This window comes from Panicum virgatum, chromosome 2K (genome assembly GCF_016808335.1).
Source record: "Panicum virgatum strain AP13 chromosome 2K, P.virgatum_v5, whole genome shotgun sequence".
Lineage (NCBI taxonomy): Eukaryota > Viridiplantae > Streptophyta > Magnoliopsida > Poales > Poaceae > Panicum > Panicum virgatum.
Window position 1 is genome coordinate 11022821 of NC_053137.1, and position 23382 is coordinate 11046202.

The window sequence follows — 23382 nt, forward strand, 5'->3', positions numbered from 1 at the left end:
GCCGGGAGCCATGCCTAGTGCTTCCGCATCTAACGCCATAGCAGGCATCATGCACGCACACGCTAACTAACCAACTGACTTGAAAACACACTCCAAGTCATGATTATCCTAACATCGAGCGGGTGGGGATGGGGAGATGCCGTCACAGTGGTGGAGACGACGAAGAGGAGGACAGGGAGGACAAGCAGTAGTGGCCTCATTACGACATGGGAGCGTTCAACATTCATTGGGGGATGAGGTTTTCATAGCCGAGTGTCCCGTGCTGTACTGGTGGTGATAGCCAGAGGTGCCGAGTGTCCCGTGCTGTACTGGTGGTGATAGCGAGAGGTTGAAGAGGACAGTAGGGAAATCAGACTGCCTACCTAACTAAAATCAGGTCTCTTGATAGGACACCGTGAGAGACTGTCAAGAACAATTATTAGTCGCTATAATAAATTTTTCAGAACATCCGAATGCTAGCTGCAACCTATATATCTTACTATTAGTAATTGGAGGCTCCTTTTGAAACCTCCAGGTAAAGCCATCTAGGATCTTAGGTGGACAGTCTAAAAAATAGAGAAACCCTACAAATTCTCACAAAAATCAGAAACATTCGGCCATCAATTCGCTAATTCTAATCATAATAGCCATTGGATATGTTATCTTTTATAATAAATTACCTACCTTTGCCACTATAAAAATAGACTAAAGTAACCCTCTAAATATGTATCTAAATTACCCACCTCTGCCATTATAAAAAATAATCTAAAGTAACTACTAATATTCATGTAAATTATCCACTTATGACATTATAAAATAATATCAAATAACCCCCTAAATTTATATATATATATATTATCCAATGGTAACATAATAAAAAGTTAAAATGAACCCGAAATCTGAATCAAAATTATGTTATTATAATAAAATCTTAAAGCGCATCAATATAAAATTCTAAATTACTATTCCTATAATTATTATATATTATTATGTCATTATTTATATAAACATACTAACCATAATGTGTTTGTCACCATATATTCATGTATAAAAGAAGAGATAAGAATACCAATTTTCATGTTGTTCACATAGCTCAAACAAAGTGTTCAATTAAAACCATATCAAACATATATGGAGGTGTGATGCGAAGTGAGAAAAATTGTTAGTAACTAAATCTATCACATTTATTACAATCACATAATGATAAATATGTATCTTTAGTTACACTACTGGATTAGAATATTTAATTGGTTAAAGAGAGTGTGAGATAGATAATTATTAGATATCTCTAACTAGCCCTTGCGGGAGCACGGGTTGATAGACTAGTGTATATAGTCACTGCCCCATTGCACAATATATATATATATATATATATATATATATATATATATATATATATATATACTTGGGCCACGAAAGAAACGAGAGACTACAAGATTAGTTGATCATGCTCCCGTGAAGATGACAGTTGAAAGTGATCGGGTGCTCTAGCCTAAGAGGGGGAGGGGGTGAATTACGTACTCTAAAACCTTAACATATAGCTCCAACTAGTTTACACAAAAACTTTAAACCAAAACAATATATCTAGATGTGCAACTATTGTTCTTCTAGTGTGAAACTCTCGTCCCAAAAAGTTTTGCAACTTATAGCCAATCCTAGCAAGACACTACACTAAAAAAGTAAAGGCACACAAATTGCAATATGAAATGTGGAAGCTTAAAAAGGAAGGATGAGAGGAAGCAAACTCTTGACACGAGGATTTATCCCGAGGTTTGGATTGCCACAAAGGCGCCCCTACATCCACGTTGTTGAAGCACTCACGAAGAGTATCGCTTCCCGACAATCAAGTCTATTCCGTGAACACAATCACGGTTACCTTGATCCCGCTTTTTACTAAGGGAGCTTGCCCACGAAGGAGGGGTCTCCATCCCCCGCACAATGTAGTCGACGCCGCTCCACACCGGGCCAGAGGGTCGTTGACGTGCCGGCAAACCACCAATACTCCAAGGGGCCGGCGCACCGAGATACAAGTGTAGTTCGCTCTAGAACAAATGCACAAGGCAGTAACACCTTGCTCACTCACTCACTTAAGAGCTAACCTAGCACTAGCCCTCACAAAGTTTGTGCTAAGGACTAAAGATTTGATCACTAAGCTCTTTGGATGGCTTGGAGGTGTTTTTGGGTGTGTATGGGACTTCTAGGAACTCCAGCAACTCCAAAATGGTCGGGTGAATAAATATATATAGGCCTCCATCTTGAACTAGCCATTTAGAGCCGTTGGGCACTTTTCTGCGTAGGCATCGGAACTTCCGGTGCTAGGGCATCGGTTCTTCCGGTCACACTGAGCTCTGAAGTAGCCGTTGGCTTCTCTAACACAGCCGCAGCAATTCCAGGGACCATCGGCTAAACCGATGCTTGGGCGTCGGTTAAACCGGTGTCACTTGATCTTCACGTAGCCTTTGCACTTGATCATTTCTAGCTGACATCATTGCACCGATGCATTGCTCTGATGGGCATTGGTTCTTCTGGTGTTGAAGGCCTGGCTGCTGCGCACTTGACATCGTCTCTGGACAATAATATGTCGAATGCACCGATGCCTTTAAGTGACCCATCGGTTAAATCGATGCTACTGAGTTTTCCTCACTTGGCTGAGTATGCACGACCCAATGCACTGATGCAAGGGCATCGGTGTATCCGGCAACCATCGGTTGCACCGATGGTGGGGCATCGGTTTAACCGGTGCAGCTGAATCTGCATCTTCTCGTCCAATTTGTCGTGGCGATCTTTTGAATACTTCAAATATTTTCTCTCTGGATTTTTACTATACTTTGGCATCTCTACGCCGGATTGGACTTGACATCTTGATGGTGGATTGGACATGGCGTCTCGACGATGGATTGGACGTTGCGTCTTGATGGTAGTTTGGACATTTTGAGTTATATCCATGGGACCTAAAATTCTTATAAATGTGATCTCACAAACTTGTTAGTTTCATTGATTATGTTATCACTTAATCACCAAAATCACAAATAATAATCTAGATGGGGCCATTTTCTTACAACAGTAGGGAAATTAGACTACAAGATAGGCTTGGGATGCATCAGGATAGTTGCCGCTGCGAACAGTCACCCTGCAGTAGCCCGTAGCCACCCAGTTGTTTCCCGTGAAGGCGTTGTGTGATCCATGGGACCTGCAATGCTGCCTCGTGTACGGCCATGGGAAAGGAAACGAATCAGAAAACTAGACAGCAAGCTGGGCCCCTGGCCATTCTCAATGCGCATTCGGCATTCCCGTCCCATCCACTGCTGGCTGCGGCGCGGGGAATGCACAAACCGCTAGGAATGGCAGATGGGCTGTCAGCGTCACTTGGTGCCTGATGCATTGCTGAGCCTATGCATGCAGCATTCTGGCTCCGCGTTCCATTTTCTTTCGTGAACTCAGCTAACCAGTACAAAGAGACACATACTGATCTTGTTTGTTTTAAGAACTTTTTTTAAGTCCCTGTCACATAATTTTTTTTTTACTATTTTATAGTATCAAATAAAATATGTTTATAAATATTTTTTAACAGCGAATGCTAATTCACGAGATGAGTCTAATGAGACTAATTAATTCATAATTTGCTACAATGATGCTACAGTAACCATCCGCTAATCATGGATTAATATACCTCATTAGATTCGTATCGTAGTTTAGCCCTAGGGTTCTGTAGTTAGTTTTATAATTAACCTTTATTTAATACTTTTAAATATTAAGATTGTCTTTGATGTGACATTGACTAAAGTTTAGTCCCTGAAACCAAATAACCCCTGATGCTCCAGATCTGCTCAATAAGGTGCATATTCGTAGCAGAGAAGGTGCTGATCGATCCATGTATTTCATCGCAAGTATAAAAAACACCAACTGTTACAAGCAGTGCAAAATGAAAGCCATTTGCATCAAACCTTCCACTTCTCCATATATTTTGTACCAGTGATGTAGTCACATTTACTAAAATCAACAGGAGCTCATTATATAGGCACATGTGACTACGTGAGAAGGAGATGACATTGCAAATTCAGGAAAGCAGCAGCTTTGAGGAACAGAGGACAACTACTGCAAAATTAAAAGCATGTCAATGTGAGAAGGATTTTTAACCACCAACAATTTTTTTTAAGTACAACAATATATCAAACTTCGTTTGAACTTGTATCTTGATCCATCCAACATGGTTGAGGGTCGGTTCTTGAGAATTTGAACAAAGATCTCCTACAGTATCTATATCCTTTATTCCTTTTCCAGCTACCACTAGGACAGGAGCTCAGGAAAATGGAAAGGTTTAATGAAATATATAAGAGAACAACAATTATCACCATCTAATTGGAAAATAGTGTGAATTTCTCAATGAACAGTATGGTTGCAGTAGGTAAGAAAGTTGGATATAATTTCTTTTTTGTATATCCAACATCTATTGAAATTTCAAGAAGTTAAAAATTCAGCCCTGTCATTATTGAGGAACATAGGAGACCAGATGATCTGAACAATGATGATCAATGTGATTTGCCAGAGAACACTACAAAAAATCTGTTGATCCATGACGATTGAATTTTGTCACAGATCACTGAAAAACCGTCATAAAACAGTATCTATGACGATCTCAAATAACGTCATGCATTAAGCGTCACAGATCACACCTCGTAATGTTCCTTAAATTTTCATCATAGATTGCTTGATCCATGACGTTTTAAAACCGTCATGGAATGTCCCCGGCCCCCGAAGCCCAATCCAAACCCGTTTTCTATGACGAAAATTAACATCACGAACAGTATAAGTTTCGTCACAGATTTAATTGCCATGTCACACAATGGTGACATGAAGAATGACGTGGCTGTTGACTTGACGATGACGTGGATAGCAATGATGACATGGCTGCTGACATGGCAATGATGTGGACAGTGATGTGGCAAGTGACATCAGCAACACAGCCCACAAGTGGATGGGCCCAATTCAGAGTGGGCCACCAAATTGGGCCTAATTTCAATCCTTTTATTAGAATAGTCATTACAGCCCAGAATATATATACCAAAATTGTAAGACCATTTACCACAGCATCAAATCAAATACAATATCATATGATTTACATTGAGAAGCACCTCAAAATTTACATGCAAGTTACATTCATCTTGCATCAAAAGCAACACTAGAAACAAAAACATCAAATATTCCAGCATTTGCCTTCAAATTTCCAATCTCTTCTCACTGTTTGTTCCTTCTACCATTTCATCCTAACATGAAAAGAGCACATTGTCAAATATTAATTAGAGGACAATATTTGTAATTGTGATGGAAACTACTGAAACTAGCAGAAATTCACATTGACAAATATTAATCAGAGGGATATTTGTGATGGAAATTACTGATACTAGCACGAACTGGTTCAATTATAACAGTGGAATTAATGTTGTAGACTTAATTAAAATACTACGCTCGACAATTGACACTAGTGATAAAAAGTAATCAATTAGGACATGCAAACCAAATGTTCTAGCACCAAATGAGACCAGCTACATAGGATACTGCTGCATCTATAAATAATCAGAGCTCTGTTCAATCAAGCATGCATGACAGGATGAGCATCGCAATTAAATTGACTGCAAACCAGTAGCAGTGTAGTCTTTTCTTTGTGTTAAAAGCTAAGTGTGGCACTGAATTGAACAATGAGCAATCAGACTACTCAAATTGATAGAGGCGTTTCAAAGACATTGCAATCAAATTGTTGGACTACTGCTCACCTAAAAGTAGAGTCTGGGTTGTTTCCTGGGCTTCTGCACCACGCCAAAACAATTACCTGTATCCAAGAGAAGAAGAGAAGAAGTTGCAGGCACTGACAGCTAGTTGAAAGCGAACTGAGCTGCTAAAAAATCAAGCAAAGCAACTTCCAAGACAACATAATTGATCAAAAACAACAAAAGATAGGTTTCATCAAGAATATGAACCAGCAGCAGCAAAGTTTGGTTGAAGTTCAACCTAACAAACCAACAAAATTTTGTAGCAGCAAAGTTTGGTTCCTGCAAAAGATAGTTCCCCCAAAAGCTAACAGACCACGTAGCAGCAGCTCAACTTTCTTCTCCAACTCATCTTGCTTCTTCCGATTCTCCTCTTGATCTTTGATCCTTGTTTGTTTTGTTTCCTGGACTTGCTGTGACAAATCAAAGCAGTTACAATCAGCAAACCAAGTTGAAGTTGCAATCAGCAAACCAAATTGAAGTTGCAATCAGCAAACAATGGGGCTGTCATCATGCTTGGTAGATCCATCTAAAAATGGCAGGCAGTAAGAATGCATTCAATTTATGGATCAAATCTAACAAAATGATAGTAAAAAACAGATCAATGCTGCATTTAGATGCAGTCGCATGGAGGAAACAATAGTTAATAAATTGCTCGGTTAACAACTTGCTGTTATCAAACTTTCATAAAAATTAGTAAGGGCCGACCATGAAACAGAGCAACAAATGAGCTACCAACCATGCTTATTTAAAGAATTAAGAAATAATAACTTGTGATTAAGAAATAGAATAACCAAGATTTGGCATTAGCCTGCAACTATTTCGAGCAACAGAAATAAGTTACCTACCACCAGATAGCGCTAATCAAGTAAGAAGCAGCACCAGTTAGCTAACAAGTCAGGGGATTAGACTATGGTGCCTTGCAATGATAGCCTTCATTGTTGCTCAGTATAATAAAACAACCAATATTGAGCTGCACTTTATTTGTTTGCTACTGCTGCCATCGACCAAAAAGAAGAAAGACAAGTAAGTAGAGCTGAAAATAAGTTGTTTACCTTGCTGCAGCTGCTGCTTACAGCTTGCTACTGTCGGACAGAGAGAGAAAAACGAACAGAGAAAAAGCCAAAATACTAATCCATTGAAAGGTCAGGGCAAGATTGGATCATGTACTGTTGTTGGCCTGTGGCAATCAAAACAGACCAGCCAGGCTCTAGCAGCAGCAAATCAATAAGCAAAGGAAAACAACGCTGCTGCTCTGAATTGCCGACTAAAGAATCGCAAATAAAACAGCAGAGAACCGAGAGCTGAGGCAGCGAACAAGAAAGAAGGCCGAGCTGAGCATAAAAGCACAAAACACCAGCTGCAGAGGCAGGCACACAAGAAGAAATTAGATCACAGTAAGCTATGGTGCCACTTGAGGATAAGACAAGGTAGAAACAGGTAGCTGCGGGGACACATAATGAATTTTCTTGGAGCTACAGACCCAAAATCAAAGCACGGAGATCCAACGAAACAGAATCACTGACGGAACCAAATCACAGGCACAGAGAACAAAAGACTAACATGCACAGAGAACAAAAGACTAAATAGATCGAGTTACTGCTGCTGTAACAACAAGTCAGATCTCGAGACCTGCTCCCCAACCAGATCTTGAGTGGCTAGCATCTCCTACCTGCAGAGACGAGCATCTCCTGCTCCCCGACGCTGCCTCTTCCCCTGCTGCCGCAGTGAGCCGTGGTGACCGGCACAAGGCAGAGCTAGCCCTCTTGTGCCCCGACGCCCAGGCATCGGCACGCTCGCACTCCGGCTTGTAACTCGGCGCCCGCCGCTCGCTGTGCTGCTACGGCCGCTGCCCCGCCGGATCTGAGGGATGGAGAGAGCACCATGCTTGAGGAGAGCGGCGCGGATCTGAGGAACAGATGAAGAGAGAGAGGCTGCAGCGGTGGCTGCAGCCGCGCATGAGAGAGGAGGCGGGTAAGGGAATGGAAGGGTTAGGGTTTCAGTTGAGCGTGATTTTATACAATGCGATTGCAATCAGAGCCATCAGATCAATAACGGACGGCTAAGAATAGTTGGACCAGTTGGGCCGACTGGGCCTTATTTCATTCTTTCTCTGTTTAATGATTTATTTTTTCTTTCTTATTTTATGGCACCATTGTGAAGTAACACACACAAATAATTATTTTATATACATCATTATATTTTTTTATATGTAATAGAATACATATAAGATTTCTTTTAGAAGTTTCAAAATTTTTGGAACTGATTTATTATTTTAATATGTTAAATAAATTTTTACATGGCTACTAAAATTAATTTCAAATTGAACTATATGTGCCTCCAATAAACTTAAATAATTGCACAAAAATTATCTTTAGGCTTCTATGTTCCATTGTATACCATGGCCAGGAGATAAGTGAAAAAACCTATTGCCTTCTTTGGACAATTAAATTTTTTTTGTCCAAAGTACTACATAATAATCACCATAATATTCAAATGTGCTAAGAAAATGCTACAAATTGACGTGGCAACATATTTCTCCTTCATAATCTTGCCAAAAATTTTTAATGATTTGTATAAAATGGAAGTACATATTGTTCACACAAAGATACATCTCTCATATAGTTTCTTACAACTAAAGTCAAACGTTAAGATTTGAACACTTAGCTCATAATATTTTTGAACTCATATGAATCTCAAATTGGGACACAACCATATGTTAACCATAATATTAGAAACTAATAATTCACATTAGCAATTGCTATATGCAAGAACATATTTTCTATTCTCTATTTTAGGTGGAAGAAAACAAGGCCTATGAAATTTACTTTCCTAAAATAGCAATTGACATTTTAAAAATACCATTTATAGAAAGTGCATGATTTTAGAAAAAATTAGAAAAAAAACCATCAAATTTGGAGTCTTTATGATAGAGAAATACTAATTACAAGTTTTAATTCTGGATTTAAAAGAGAAAGCTAGCTCTTGATGTGTTCTTCATTTAGAACTGCCATGTGGCATAAGCTGATTGGCCGAACAGGGCGCACGCGGATCGCCCTTGGCGTGTGATCCGTGGTGACCCCGCTCAGCCAGTACCTCGCTTCCACGTAGACGGCCATGTAATAATTGTACTAGTATATAACATGCTGAGCATAGAACCAGAATAGCCAATCGGTGAGGTGGTTGTGCCGATTGTCTTTTTGTTGGAAGGTCGCAGGTTCGATCTCTGGTTGACCCTTTATTTTTCATCGGTTTTCTTATAACTGATTAAAATAGTATAAAACGCCTTTGTTTCAAATTGTTTTGCAGTAGCCTGGTGGTTGAGCCTGTGCCTTTTTTTACTTTTGGTCGTCAGTTCGATTCCGCCGTTTGCACCTTTTTTTTTTTGTTTGGTTTTGAACCCTCTGCCGAGTGTACAGTATTAAAAAAAATAAACGGTGGTACTTACCACTAGGACAATTTAGCTCAGCGATTTGGTTTGCTAGTACTTTGGAGGGATGGCATGGGTTCGATTCGCGGTTACGTTTGTTGCTTTTTTCTATTTTTTCCCAACCGCAAGTAAAAGACGATATGTATAAAGAGGTAAATAATTTTCTGTAATCAGATCAGATATGAACAAGTAGATTAGTTGTTAAGTTTATTTGTTCTGAACCCCTTGGAAGACCAGAGTTCAATTCCTGTTGGTACCAATTTTTTTCGGATTTCTTTTCTTCACTGACGGATGGACCCAAGTGATCAGGATCTCACGTGGCCTGGGTAGATAAATAACTTTTCCAAGGAAAAGGTCCCAGGTTCGATACCCATTCCCTCCTCCGCCTACTTCTATTCTTTTTAATTTTTTTGATCGCTATTCTTTTTGTTCTTCTGCATCAACGTTTTTTCTTAATCACAGCAGATGTCATATGGAGTGGGGGGCAGTGGGCCAATCACAGGAGAATGTTGAGCGGGCCCAAAAGTATTTTTCCTATGCAATAAAAATTCATAAAACTAAGAAAAATTAAATCTAAACATGAATAAATTGAGAAGAATTCAAATAATAATATTCTCATGCAAACAAAATATTATCACTAAGTTTTGTGGGCTCAATTATAACAAATTCAATAAAACATCATATTTTGTGGGCTCAATTATGACGAATTCAATAAAACGTCACTAAGTTTTGGGCCTAGGGCCCATACCTTCAAATTCATGACGAAAATCTAAAAATTGTCATGGATAGTGTGCAATTGTGACGCTGTTTAAAAATATCATAAAATTTTCGTCATAGATCACCACATTTCTTGTAGTGGAACGAGAAACAACATCCATTGAGGTAAATATATATCCCTGGTATGAGGACACCATTTGTGAATATGAACACGGGATAAACAACAGTGGTTGGCGTGTTGGGATGGCCAATACCATGTGTAGTACTAACAGTACATGGATGCCTGTGCAGTAAAGGCATCTGCCATCTTTCCCATTCTGCAACTTGTGATATATAGTCTCTGTCCCACTATACAAGACTTAGGTCATAAAAGCTATCAATATACCAAATCAGTTGGTCAATCTCCCTAGCGAAATGGATGGGCATGGAATGCATCAGGATAGTGGCCAGTACCAATATGGTTGCAGTCGCAACATTGGCCATGGGAAACGAAGCGCTTCAGCAATTAGCCCTGCACTGCCTAGAGTGTCCTGGGTCATGTAACCACAGTTCTTCCGTTCCTTTGTAGAACTTGACCGGTGCAAGCGAGTTCAGCGGTGGATTGCTCAAAGACCATGCGATCCCATGGCTTGTTGGAATGATTCACCTTCAGCTTCAAGTGCATAGTGTCGTGAATTCCTCCCACAGCTTGTAGGAATTGAGGGCGGCGTCCAGGGAGGTACTCGCCGGCTCCAGCCAAGGCAACATGATGGCCAGACTGTGGAAGAATTCATGGCCCGATCAGTATGAACAAGATGCTACTATAGTCGCTTGTTTCTTCCCCAAAGCGAACAAGGAGACCACTGGGCAAGTAGTTAATAAGCTACGATTTGTCCATCAGCTAGAATATAGCCTCTGTTTAAACGTTATGTGATCTCTAATTGTTCTGTGTGTAGCATAGTTATCAATTTCAATATCTAAATTTCATGTAGAATTGGAATCAGTGTCCAAATCAATGATGACAGCCTATGTGAATTCAGATGAATGCAGAATTTCTGTGCAGGGTGGGTCTGTATCCCATCGCTGATTCTGAGGCTGATAGGAGGATCGCATTATATTTGACATGATCCCTGACCAGACCTTCTGTTTAAGCTTCCACATACAGTTACCATGTCCATATTCAGGCCCATATTCACTCTGGTGGCTCGTATGTGCATTATTACTCTGTCCATCCCCAACAATTAAATGGGGCAACTCAGGATCTTCATTCATGTCATTAGCTGTGAACAAGGACTTAGGCGCCCGAAGATGAAACATTGGCCTGATTGGCCACTTCGCACAACTCTACTTCTCTCCACAGGTACTCCCTGGAATCCTGATGCACCCCATGCCCATAAGATCCAATCTCAGTGAGATGATCAACTAATTTGTAGACGCACTTCTTTCATGAAGTCTTTGCTACCAGTGAGTCTATGCTATCTGAGGGATAGGTATGTAACTACTATACATCATAGATGTGGTGGATGTGAAAGACAGCAGATTACTATAAGCACTGCACATATATAGGCTATCTTGTCAGAGGCATAGTTGATTTCGTTGTAGTGTGCAACTGTGCACCTTTAAATAAATATATATGTAAATTTGCTCCATCGCATTTCCACATTGTGTTTTGCTTTAGTGTATTAATTGAATGTAACAGTGTGTCTACTTTTCAATATGTAAAATTGTAAAAAAAAACATATTGTTTCAGGGCAAAATGGAAAATCTCCAAGCTTGAGATTTTAAAAATGGTGCCTCTTCTTTGCCTTCATCTTCACCACCTAACATTTTGCGCAAGCATGATGTGTTACATCGCTGCGATGTTTTTAGTGAAAGACATGGGGAAACAGTTAATTAACACTGCAATGTGAGAAGTAAAAGCCAATGGGAAGTGCATGGTCCATCAGACTGTAGAATCTGAGCGAAATTTTCTCAGTCCTTCAGTTGTAGTAAGCCAGTAAGCCACTCAGTTGATTCCTGTATTATACATATCATAGTACTCGAAATGAGACCAAAGCACAATGTATATGGTACGGATATTTTCCGATTGTATTCGAATTCGACCCGGTCTGAAAGGGTTTTATCCATCCATATCCGATTCCGAGTATCCAATATCCGTAACCGATCCGTATCCGAATTCTCAAAAGTTACATTTTTATGATGTCAATATCTATTACAATCTTATCCGGCAAAAACTAACATTATCCGTATCCGATTCAGTATTCGAACAAAAATATGAAAACAAATACGATATGAGTAATATCCATCCATATCCGATCTGTTTACATCCCTACAAAGCAGTATCAACTGTATTATATTTTAGAATTTGTGACCAACTTTGTAAGTGTCAACTGAAGATGTAGGTGGGCTTAACATATGTGCAAAGTAAGTGAAGAACTACGACGATCAACTCAAGGAACCTGAAAGTGTGTGCTCTTTATTATGCTATAATTGGAACCTGTCAAAATTTGAGCAGAAAATTTTCAATTTGCCCAAAACAATCTGTTTTTACTTTTTACATTCGGTTTACAGGTTCAGGAAAGTCAACATGGTATGCCTACGGAGATTCTCTTCTAAGTGTGCATGCTCTGCAGCGTGGTTCTTGCTGTGTTAGTTGAGGTGTGCGTGCATATGCTGGTGAGCTGGTCCACTAATCTGAAGTGCTCTGTACGAGAAACCAAGATTTGGCAGCTCAGGAGCTCCAATCAGAGTCACTGCAACAATATGTGAGCAACATCTTGGTTCGCACAATCAGAATGAGATGGACACTCACAGTTGCATTGATGCTACCAAACAGCCAATCACAGAGCTTACTGGCTACAATCCTGATGCATCCAAAGCCCATGGGATGCTGGTGAGACGGATCAACTAATCTAGTACATTGGTTTCTCTTGATGCCCAAGTGTTCACTAACCATGAATGAATATATCCTGTGGAATGGAGCACTAACAGGCATCGTTATTGTCTTCCTTGTGGTTTTCTTTAAATACAGTTGACAGTTATACTTAAAGGCAACGACGAAACAAAGGTACGGCGAGCCGCTCACTTGCAACAAACAACATAAATGTTGCAGACAAAGTAGCCCAAAAAATAATTTTCTTCTGACCTATTTTCAGGATAAAGCCAATAACGCAGATTAAATGTCAGCAACCTACCTATCTCAAGACTTTCTTTGAAAAAACAGTCTATTTCAATATGTGCTAATTGTGATAAACTTAATTATTTTGCGACATTATAACTTCGGGTTGCCGACACCTTCGCTCACTGTCTCTCCTTCCTGAGAGGCTGAGATACGGCAAGCAATTAGAAGTTGCACTTCATTGAAGTAGTTGTGGTTTCTACAAAACGTCGGGTAAGCAAGCTATCTGTTTCACCAAAGTTCAATAGTTCTCCTCTATTGACAGATAGTGATGATTCACGAAAAGCTATGCATGATTATTTCGTCAGTCCGTAGTTGCTCACTTGCTTCAGAAAAATCATGTTGCATTTTGTTTGTTGTTGAGAGCATAGCTGTGCTATGAAGTGCTAAGGACAGATGAGTGCAGAGATCATGTACAGGTGAGGCTCTGAGCCCATCACCGTTCCGGACAATGCGGTGGTCCATAGAGTGCCCAAGAGTTGTTCATTGCTCAGTTTCAGACACTACAGAATGTCCTTATTGACCGCTAACATGGTAGGATCGCATCTCAACGCTCTACAGATCACTCAAAACTTAGGGCAACGATAGGGTTTGGATGATTTGGCCGTGAGCAAATACCGCCAGATCCTGAGGGCTCTGATGAGCTGATGAGACACCGAGACAGCATGGGTGGTAGCAATGATGATCCAACATTGCTAGTCATATTAGATAACAGCTGCTATGCTGATGCATCCCATGCCCATATGATCGTATTTTGGTGGTGAACATGATCATCCAATTTGCTAGGTAAGTTTTTTTTTCCTCACTACTCACAGCTCCACATGCTACCTCGTAAACCTGAGCCGGGGAGGGCGGTGCGTGACTATATGTCTCGTAATTTTTGCAATGTGAAAGCCAAAAAAGGCGAATGTTGAGCAAATTTTCATTAATTTCAGTGATAGCTATAAAGGTGAGGCAACCAACAAACCGATGTACCAAAATAATGTTTCCTGGACATCCAACACAAAAAAAAAAATGTGACATTTCCACCTAACAGAATGTGACTGCAACCATTTTCTAACAGAATGTTACTGAAGCATAGAGAGCAAGGAGCATCAAATCTTACTATTACTAATTGGAGGCTCCTTTCAAGCCTACAAGTGAAGCATAGAGAGCAAAGAGCATCAAATCTTAATTATTATTACTAATTGAAGGCTCCTTTCAAGCCTCCACGTGAAGCCACCTAGAATCCTAGGCGGATACTCTACAAAAATAGAGAAATTCAAGAAATCTCACAAAAAACAGAAACATCTGCCCATCAATCCGACAACTCTAATTATAATAGCCATTAGATTTATTATTTTTTCTAATAAATTACCCACATCTGACCATTATGAAAATAGACTAAAGTAACCCACTAAATATGTATCTAAATTAGCCACCTATGCCATATAGAAAAAAAATCTAAAGTAATCCCCTAATCTTCATGTAAATTACCAACCTATGCTATTATAAAATAATTCAAATAACACCCTAAATTTGCATATAAATTATCAAATTATGTCATTATTAAAAGTTAAAATAACCCCTAAATCAAAATCTAAATTATTTAGTTACAATAAAATACTAAAGTGCACAAATATAAAATTCTAAATTAATATTTCTATCATTATTAATATATTATTTATGTTACCATTTATATAAAATATTATTCACTTATGATGGAAGAGATAAGAATATCAATTCAAAAACAAATGATTCAATTAAATATATATCAGACATATATGGAGTTATGATGCAAAATGAAACCTATTGCAACTAAATAATGATAAATCTGTATTTTAGAGCATGTGTTAGAATATTTAATAGATGAAAGATGGCATGAGATAGATAATTATAATTAGGAAAAAGTCCATTTTTGACCCCTCAACTATTGTGTTCGGCTAATATTGACCCCCAACTATAAAACCGGACACACTTAACACCCTAACTTCTAATACCGGGCAACTTTGACACCTGCGCTCGGCTTAGCTGGTTTTGGGTTGACGTGGAGCGGGTTTGACCCGCCACGCTGGCAAAGACCGCCAGGTCGGACGCGGCCGGGTCTAAAGGATACCGCCGAGCTCGAGCATCTCTTTCTCTCTTTCTCTCCCTTCGCCGCCGCTGTCCACCCCCGATGCCTGCCCTCCCCTGCCGCCGGAGTGGCCCTCCCCTGCATCTTGAGCAGGTCGCTGGTCAACGCCCACGCCGCTTCCCCGCCGCTGGTGCAGGCCAGCGCCGCGACCGCCGGTCCACACCGCCTTGAGATCCGCCGCCGGCTGCGTCGCCCCACTGCTGGAGCTCTGTCTGCCAGCCACCTCGCCCCGCGTCTCGAGCTCCGCGGCAGTGACGCACGCGCCCTGCCATACAGGCTAGCCAAGCTCATGGCGGCGGCCTGCCATACGGGCTGCAGCGAGGCGGAGGCGAGGCGGAGGTCTGGGTCGGGGAAGAGGAGCGTGTCGTAGAGCCAGTGGCAGGCGGGGTCGTCGGCGCCGCCACTCGAGTGGAGCGCGGCATAAGCGGGTGGGTGAGCAGAGGAGCACCAGCGCATGAGTCGACGGCGGCGTCGTCGTCTGGCTCTGCGAGCGAGCAGATCCGGCGGCTCTTGCTCCTCCATGGGGCCGCCTCGTCCTCTGCTCCCTCCACTCCTCCCATTCCTCATGCTGGGCAGCGCGTGGCGCCGGCGTGCTGTGGTGGCATGGATAGCTCGGGCGGCGGGGAGGCCTGGCCGCCTGCGTGTGGTGGCCGCCGCGCCGGGCTCCCGCTGGCTGTGCCTGGAGCTGGCCGCTGGTACGGAGAAGAAGCAGAGGAAGGGGAGAGCTCAGGAGGGAGGGAGAGAGAGATAGAGAAGAAGCAGAGGAAGAGGAGAGCTCAGGAGGGAGGGAGAGAGAGACAGAGAGAGCTCGGCGGCGGTGGTGAGCTCGGGGGAGACAAAAAGAGAGATGAGAGGCTGACAGGTAGGGGCCAACATCCTACGTGGTAGTCAACGCCAGTGTGGCGTGGTCAAACCCGCTCCACGTCAGCCCAAAACCAGCTAAACCGAGCGCAGGTGTCAAAGTTGCCCGGTATTAGAAGTTAGGGTGTTAATTATGTCCGGTTTTGTAGTTGGGGTCAAAGTTGGCCGAACGCAATAGTTGAGGGGTCAAAAATGGACTTTTTCCTTATAATTATTAACTATAAGCTTTATTTTTATATTAATTCTAATAATCCGTGCGGGAGCATGAGTTGATAGGCTTGTATATACCAAAGATGGGTGGGAGAGCATCCGAGCATGGCAAGCATTCTAGATCTTTCATTTTGGAAATCTTATTGCATTAGGTTTTGGAAATCATATCGCATTAGGTTTCATCTAAAAATTATAATTCTTGTGCCCTAGTCTACAACAATAACTGTTAAATCTTCAAATACATATCGCACTGCAAACAGTAACCTTTAGGGTTTCAATCGACTCAAATACTAGTGGCTCCTTTATTTATCAAAGCCAGTTCTAGTTCAGAACTTACTCTGATAAGATGCATGCATTATTACATCACCAGGATCAAATGTGGTTCCTTTCTTTTAAAAAATTATTACATCACCAGGATCAAATGTGGCAGGAGCAGTTTGGGAAGTTCGCATTACTAGGCGGCTTCATTCTGATCAACGGGTTCCTCTCGAAGAAGTTGGACGGCCGGAGCTCGAAGGCGCCACTCACCGTAGGCATCACCGGAAAGTCCTCCTGGTATGGGAGGTGGTGCACGCCCAGAGTGTACCACAGCACAATGTCCTCCTCCTTTATTCTCCTGTTCCTCCTGCTCCACGCGGCCAGGTTGTCGTCTCCGGTGCTCTGCTCGGCGTACAGCCCGGACGCCCACTTCTCCGACTTGTTGTATGGTGTCACCCACACCTGCTTCTTGGAGTAGCTGGCGCGGCGCTGCGGGGAGTCGTCGTCGGCCAGCAGCGAGGCCGCCGTCGCACCCGCCGGGACGAGCCGGTACCCGACCTCATTGCCGACGCTGGTCTTCTTGCTGGGGTTGACAAACAGCAGGTCCGCTGGACCGCCACTGTTGATGTCCACCTGACCATCCGCCTCCGTCTCCGCCCCGTCGCGGCGCACGGTCCTGTAGCTTCTCCTCGGCGTGTCGGCGCCGCCCGTGGCGGGGTCCCCAGTATTGCGCCTAGGGATGATGGTGCTCTTGACGAAGGAGTTCTCGGTGCCATCGACGTCGAGGTCCAGGTGGTACGTGACGAAATGGTCGTGGTAGACGCCGACGGTGTTCGCGGCGACCAGGGTGCCGTGCGCATCCTCCTTGATCTGGTCGACGTGGGTGTAGGGCGTGGCCTTCATCTCCAGGATATGCCACTGAGAGACACCTGCAGCCCATGCATGTTTGCAATGCATCGACCTCATGAGTAACTGTGGTCGTCAGGGGAATCCATGAGGCAGTAGTAGTGGTCGGTACTAGCTACATACCACACACTTGATGGAGCCCGCCGTCTTGAACTCCCAATCAAAAGTGTAGTCGTAGTTCCCCGCCGACACCACCGTCCTCACCACCAGGGTCACGTCCGGCCTCACCTCCGTGAGCTGCTAGACTGAAGGTGGCTGCTAGACTGAGAGGGCTCTCGGAATATAATAGGGATCGATCGAGAACCCTCTCACCTTCTGTCAGCCCCTACCCCGCGCTCCCGATCCATGTCTTCCCTCTAAACCCGCCATCCATGGAAACCCCCAAACCCTAAATCTCTAACCCGAATCATTCTTCGTCCCTGCCAACCTCCTCCGACAGCTCCGCCAACCTCCTGCCCGCCCGTTACTTCCTTCAGCCCTTTGTTACTTCACTCGTTTGCTTTTCCTCTTTTCTTTGCCTTCCGACTGGACATGTTCTACTCGCTCATTTTCTAGATTGGGAGGCTCTCTCCGTAAGCTAAAATGAGAGCGCTCTCAATGTAGAATACTCCCTCCGTTCCAAATTATAGGTCGTTTGACTTTTTTATACTAAGTTTGACCACTCGTCTTATTCAAAAAATTTATGCAATCATAATCAAATTTAAACCATTTTTCAAGAACTTGTATTAATAAAGCAAGCCACAACAAAAAAAGTGATGTTTTGTACAAATTTTTGAATAAGACAAGTGGTCAAATTTGGAGTTGAAAAAGTCAAACAACCTACAATTTAGAACGGAGGGAGTATAGGTTAGCGGAACCAGTGGGCTAGAGGGTTATTACCAGTTGGCCTGGAACGCCAGCCTCGGTGTGGCGCCAAGCAATGTCACCGGCGTATCGCTCGAAAACACAGATGGCATTCTTAGCCTCGACAGGCTGCCCATCCCCACTGGCATAGAGGCCGTCCATGTAGACAGCGTTGGCTGGGCAGTCGGCGCCGGGCTGGAGCGGGAACGCCGAGGCCCCCAAGCCGTAGTCGCCGGCGTCCATGAACACGTGGAAGTACCACTCCTCCTCAGGGTCCATGTACGGCACGAAGATCTCCGACACGAAACCGCGGTAGAGCACCTGCCGCCGCAGCCCGGCGTCGCCGTCGTGGACCGAGGCCACGGAGATGACCGTGCTGGCGCGTACGTCGAAGCCCACGTGGAACTCCCAGGTGGCCCATCTGGCAGTCAAAGGATATATGGAGCGGTAGGATGTCATAGTTAGATGAATTTAAGCTGAAATGTAGTTTTGGTAATTTAAGCTCGAGAAAAATTAAATCAACAGACACATGTACAACTGGGTTTTCTTTAATTTGCAACCAGAAAATTCTGATGAGCACGGATATACTGGGCGGTGTGGTCGCTCTCTAAATTAATCTCTTTGCACCGTACAGACTGGGTTGTCATCTCTCAAATAACATTGCTTTTTAAAGTTTCCATCATGAGAGAGAACGTTAGTTTGTACTACGCGCAAAGAGCATTTTGTTTGAGAGAGAGAGAGAGAGAGAGATTAGAGAACATATATAGTAGTTTATCTGTCCTGTGTCCTCAGATTATAGATCCTTTGATTAGAGAACATATACAGTATTTACTCCTTCCGTTACAAATTATAAGTCATTTGATATTTTTTATCCCAAGTTTGACTACTTGTTTTATTCAAAAATTTGTATAAAATATCATTTCTTTTGGTGTGGTTTGCTTTATCAATACAGGAGAATGACTTAAATTTGGCAATGTTTGCACAATTTTTTTAATAAGATTAGTGGTCAAATTTAGAGTAAAAAAGTCAAACAAATTACAATTTGAAATGGAAGAAGTACTAGAAAAAATATATTAGTTTAATTAAAGAGATAAGCTAGGCCGAAAAATTTTGTTCAACCTGTAGGGGTTGTACGAACTTGTACGGAACTAATCGTTGACTAGCTACGGGGTGGGGTTTGCAGTCTTTGAAGCACGCCACTAGCTTCCAAAAACAATCAGTACGGTGTTAAGATTTTCAGTTTGTTGATCTGAAATTTTAAAAGAAAGCCATGCATGTGAAGGAAAATCATTTTTACAATGGTGGTTGCTTAAAATATGCAAAGTCCAACCTAATAGAATCATTTTTACATCTTTTTTATGCAAATTCGGTACTGGTGCATATGCATATATATAGAAATAAAACGGATTAGTTGGGTAGTTGAGCATCTCGATCGATCTGAAATTAAACAAAATAAATTTGACCATGACAGCAGCCGACCAATTTTTTAGTGCATGCTGCTGTTGATTCATGAGTTCATGACATGCCAGCCACAAAGCCTAATAGACAGTCGTGGAGATGATCTGAAGGGATCGAGTCGCTAGTTGACTTAATTAGCCATGTGACTTGAACAAGTTTTAATTTGCAATTAAAAGAAAAGCTTGATGAAGAGCAACTTGATACGACCTAGCTAGTACCTGACAACGCCGCCGTCTATCTTGACGCCGCTGCCCTCCGGCTGCACGACCACGCCGGGCGCCGTGACGGGGCCGGTGAACGGCGGCCCGACCTTAGCCGCCCGGTAGTCCGTCCCCTCCGCCGCCGGCACCGGGCGCACCACCCTGTCCCTGTACCCGACAACGGCCATCCGGTCGAGGTCCACCACCAGTGTCCCTGTACCCGTGGGCGTGGCCGCGCCGAACACGAAGCACTGCATCTTCGTCAGCCTGGCGCCGGCGTCCTGAAGGCCCGCCTCGCCGCCCCATCGAGAACACCCCGCAGCCGACGTCGCTCACGTTCAGCCCGCGCCGCCGCACGGACTCCACGAACGGAGGGTACTTGGGCGGCAGCTCGCCGGCGGCGGCCACCTCTTCTGTCGTGAACCTCGGGAAGCCGGCGCCGTGGTGGACGACGTGCGAGGTGACAGACGGCGTGGAGCTGTTGGTGACGTCGACGCGGAGCTCATGGGACCGGCCGCCGGCGCGTGCGACGACGAAGGCGCGGCGGGGTGTTGGAAATCCGACCGATGCAGAACACCGCCGCCACGCAGAAACAAAATGCCGCCGAGGTGGGGTCGACGGTGAAGTCACCCCTCCGGCCAACTCCTCCCCCATCCTTGGCGCGCAGAAGACGCACCAGCTCACACATTTGCTCACCGACTAGCTTAGCTCCAGCGATCGGCTCTACACATGACGAATTTGAGGTGGCGGGAGGTGGAAGATAAACAGTAAGACGAGAGGAATTTTGCGCTCTAACGCACGGCGCTGGATGCTGCTCTTCAATTCAACTCGCAGGCATCATCAATGGAGTACAACAGGGTTTTATAGCCCCAGGGATGCCCACAAGACCCACTCCCTAGCCTAGTCACTCCTACATCGGGGCATGGTGGATGCACTATGTAGGAAAAAGCCTATATTGACGGGCGTCATCTCTCTATGGTGACGAGCATCGCGCCCATCACTCCTACATCATCACTGTTTAGAACAGAAGGGTGACAGGCAAATGCCCGTCACCTATGTGACAAAAAGGTGACGGATATTAGTAGACAATCGTCACCTTTCTTGGTGACCAGGCCCCCGTGTGAGGTCTTCGACCGTCACCTTTGTCTACTCCAAGTGACGGGTTTTTAACAAAACCCGTCACTTATCAGTATGTAGAAGGTGATGGGCTTCAGTTTAGCACTGTCACCTTTCTCGGTGACCAGGCCCCCCGTATGGGGTCTACGACCGTCACCTTTGTCCAACACATGTGACGGTTAGCTCATGACACCCATCACCTACGATTCTAGATAAGTGACGGGTTGTGCTTTACTGCGCCGTCACCTGGTGAGTATACATAAGGGACGGGTTTGGTCGTTGCCCGTCACCTTAGAACCTAACCCCTGCAAGCTGATATTTGTTTCCTGTCTGCATCCTAGAGCACAGCTAGAATTTGACAGTCTTCTTGTTGATCCAGCAAACACACAGAATAGAACTCAATTGATACCTCACAAAGCTTATATAAGAAACAACCACCAACTGTACATGACAAACTATATATTGTATCTTTGCACTACAAATTAACAGTACACATATACAATAATCACATGAAATCAGATCAGCTGCGACAGTGGAAGTCACCTTTGTCGCTTATGACATCTACAACCAAGAAGGAGGCAAGCTTTTCTCTAATAGCCAAGAGCTGCTTGTTGTCCAATTGCTTGTCCGGATGAGCTGGATTGTCACTAATGGTGGTCATCAACATAACATGCAAAGTGTAGTGTTTATTGACGGCATCATCCCTAACCTCCACACCTTCCCAAAGGAGCTGAAGATCTTCGACGAGGGGCTGGAGGAACACATCAATTCTATCACTGGGTTGTTTCGGTCCGGAGACCAATGTTGACAGCATTACATACTTGCGTTTATTGTAAAGCCATGGGGGGAGATTCATGATTGACAATAGAACAGGCCACGTGCTATGTGATGTACTCATGTTTCCATATGGATTCATTCCATCTGTGCTCACAACAAACCTAATATTCCTAGGATCATCACCGAACCAGCCATAGGTGTTACCAAAATGTCGCCATTGAGCATAATCTGCAGGGTGACGTAGCATTCCGTATTTATTACGTCCCTCGTCATGCCAACCCAACAACTTCACCTCCTTCTTGTTTGCAAACATCCGCTGCAGTCTGGAAACCAGAGAAAAGTACCATGCAACTTTCGCAGAAGTCCCCTTCTTCCTCTCATCTATGCTGTCCTCTCTATCATCACCACCATCCTTTCGACTCTTGTACCTTGACATTCCACATTCAGGGCCATTGTCCAGATCTTCATTGTCTCCACGAAACAGGACACAATTATTCCAGCATGCATGAATTTTTTCAATTTTCAATCCCACGGGACACACAATCTACTTGGCCTTGTACACAGTATCCGGTAGCAAGTTCCCCTCTGACAGCATATCCTTCAGGAGAAGAAGTAATACTTTGAAACTCTTGTCTGTCCAACCATGAGCAACCTTTAGTTGCAAAAGTTTCAGATCTCCAGTTACACTCGAGTACTTCTGACAATGGGGGATCAAGAGGTTTTTTGGAATCTTCAACAAATTGCTTATATTTACGCAGCTCAGCTTCAGTCATCTCATCTTCTCCTCTGACATCATGGATCATCTCCTCAACATTGTCGGCCAAGGCATCAAACTGGTCGTCACTGAACTCCAGAATGCACTCCTCATTGATGTCATCCCTGCACCCTTCTTTATCACAGTTGCCTTGCCCATCTTGATCATCATCCCTGCACCCTGCTTCTTGGGTATCGGCGACCCATTCCCCCCTTTCCTTAGGCCCTTCCTCTCCGTGCTTATTCCAACAAGTATAATTTGGTACAAATCCACGAATGATCAAATGCGCATAAACCACTTCAAAATTAGAGTATTTCTTATCATTTCCGCAATCGAGGCACGGACAATACATTGTTATTTCAGACCTCGCTTCCATGTCGGCCCTGGCAATCTGTATGAAAGACTTTAACCCCCTCAAGTACTGCGGACAACAATGGCTAGAAAGACTCATCCAACTTCTATCCTCCATCTACTCACAAAACACAAGATTTTTTAACAGTTAATTGAACATTGAGGTCGAGGTGATCGAGGAGGAGGGAACGGGGAGATCAAGCGGGATAATTTGGAGCACTAACCTTGCATGACCCCCAAATCGCCCAAATGCGTCGCCGCCAAAAATTGCCGCCTCCCGCCGCCTCTGCGCTGCCAAAACGAGCGATGGCTGGCTGCCCAAGTTACGGCTGATTGAGGAGAAATACTAGGTTAAGATCAACAGGTGACGGGCAACGTTTACAGGTGACGGACGTCATTGTAGTCCGTAACTTATCATAAAGAGCTCACGTCACCTTGAAATAGTTACAGATGACGAGCAACGTTTACAGGTGACGGACGTCATAGT

The 23382-nt window shown here is 43.5% G+C and overlaps 1 long non-coding RNA gene and 1 pseudogene across 1 annotated transcript; both read right to left on the reverse strand.

Annotated features, from left to right (window-relative positions):
• Positions 1 to 4951: 4951 nt before the first annotated feature.
• Positions 4952 to 7710, reverse strand: LOC120666094. The gene is made up of 3 exons (XR_005671557.1): positions 6593 to 7710; positions 5751 to 6157; positions 4952 to 5243 (listed from the first exon to the last, which is right to left on the reverse strand). It is a non-coding gene; the product is annotated as an uncharacterized LOC120666094 (long non-coding RNA).
• Positions 7711 to 16649: 8939 nt separating this feature from the next.
• On the reverse strand, positions 16650 to 20551 carry LOC120695072 (annotated as a pseudogene).
• Between the last annotated feature and the right edge of the window lie 2831 nt (positions 20552 to 23382).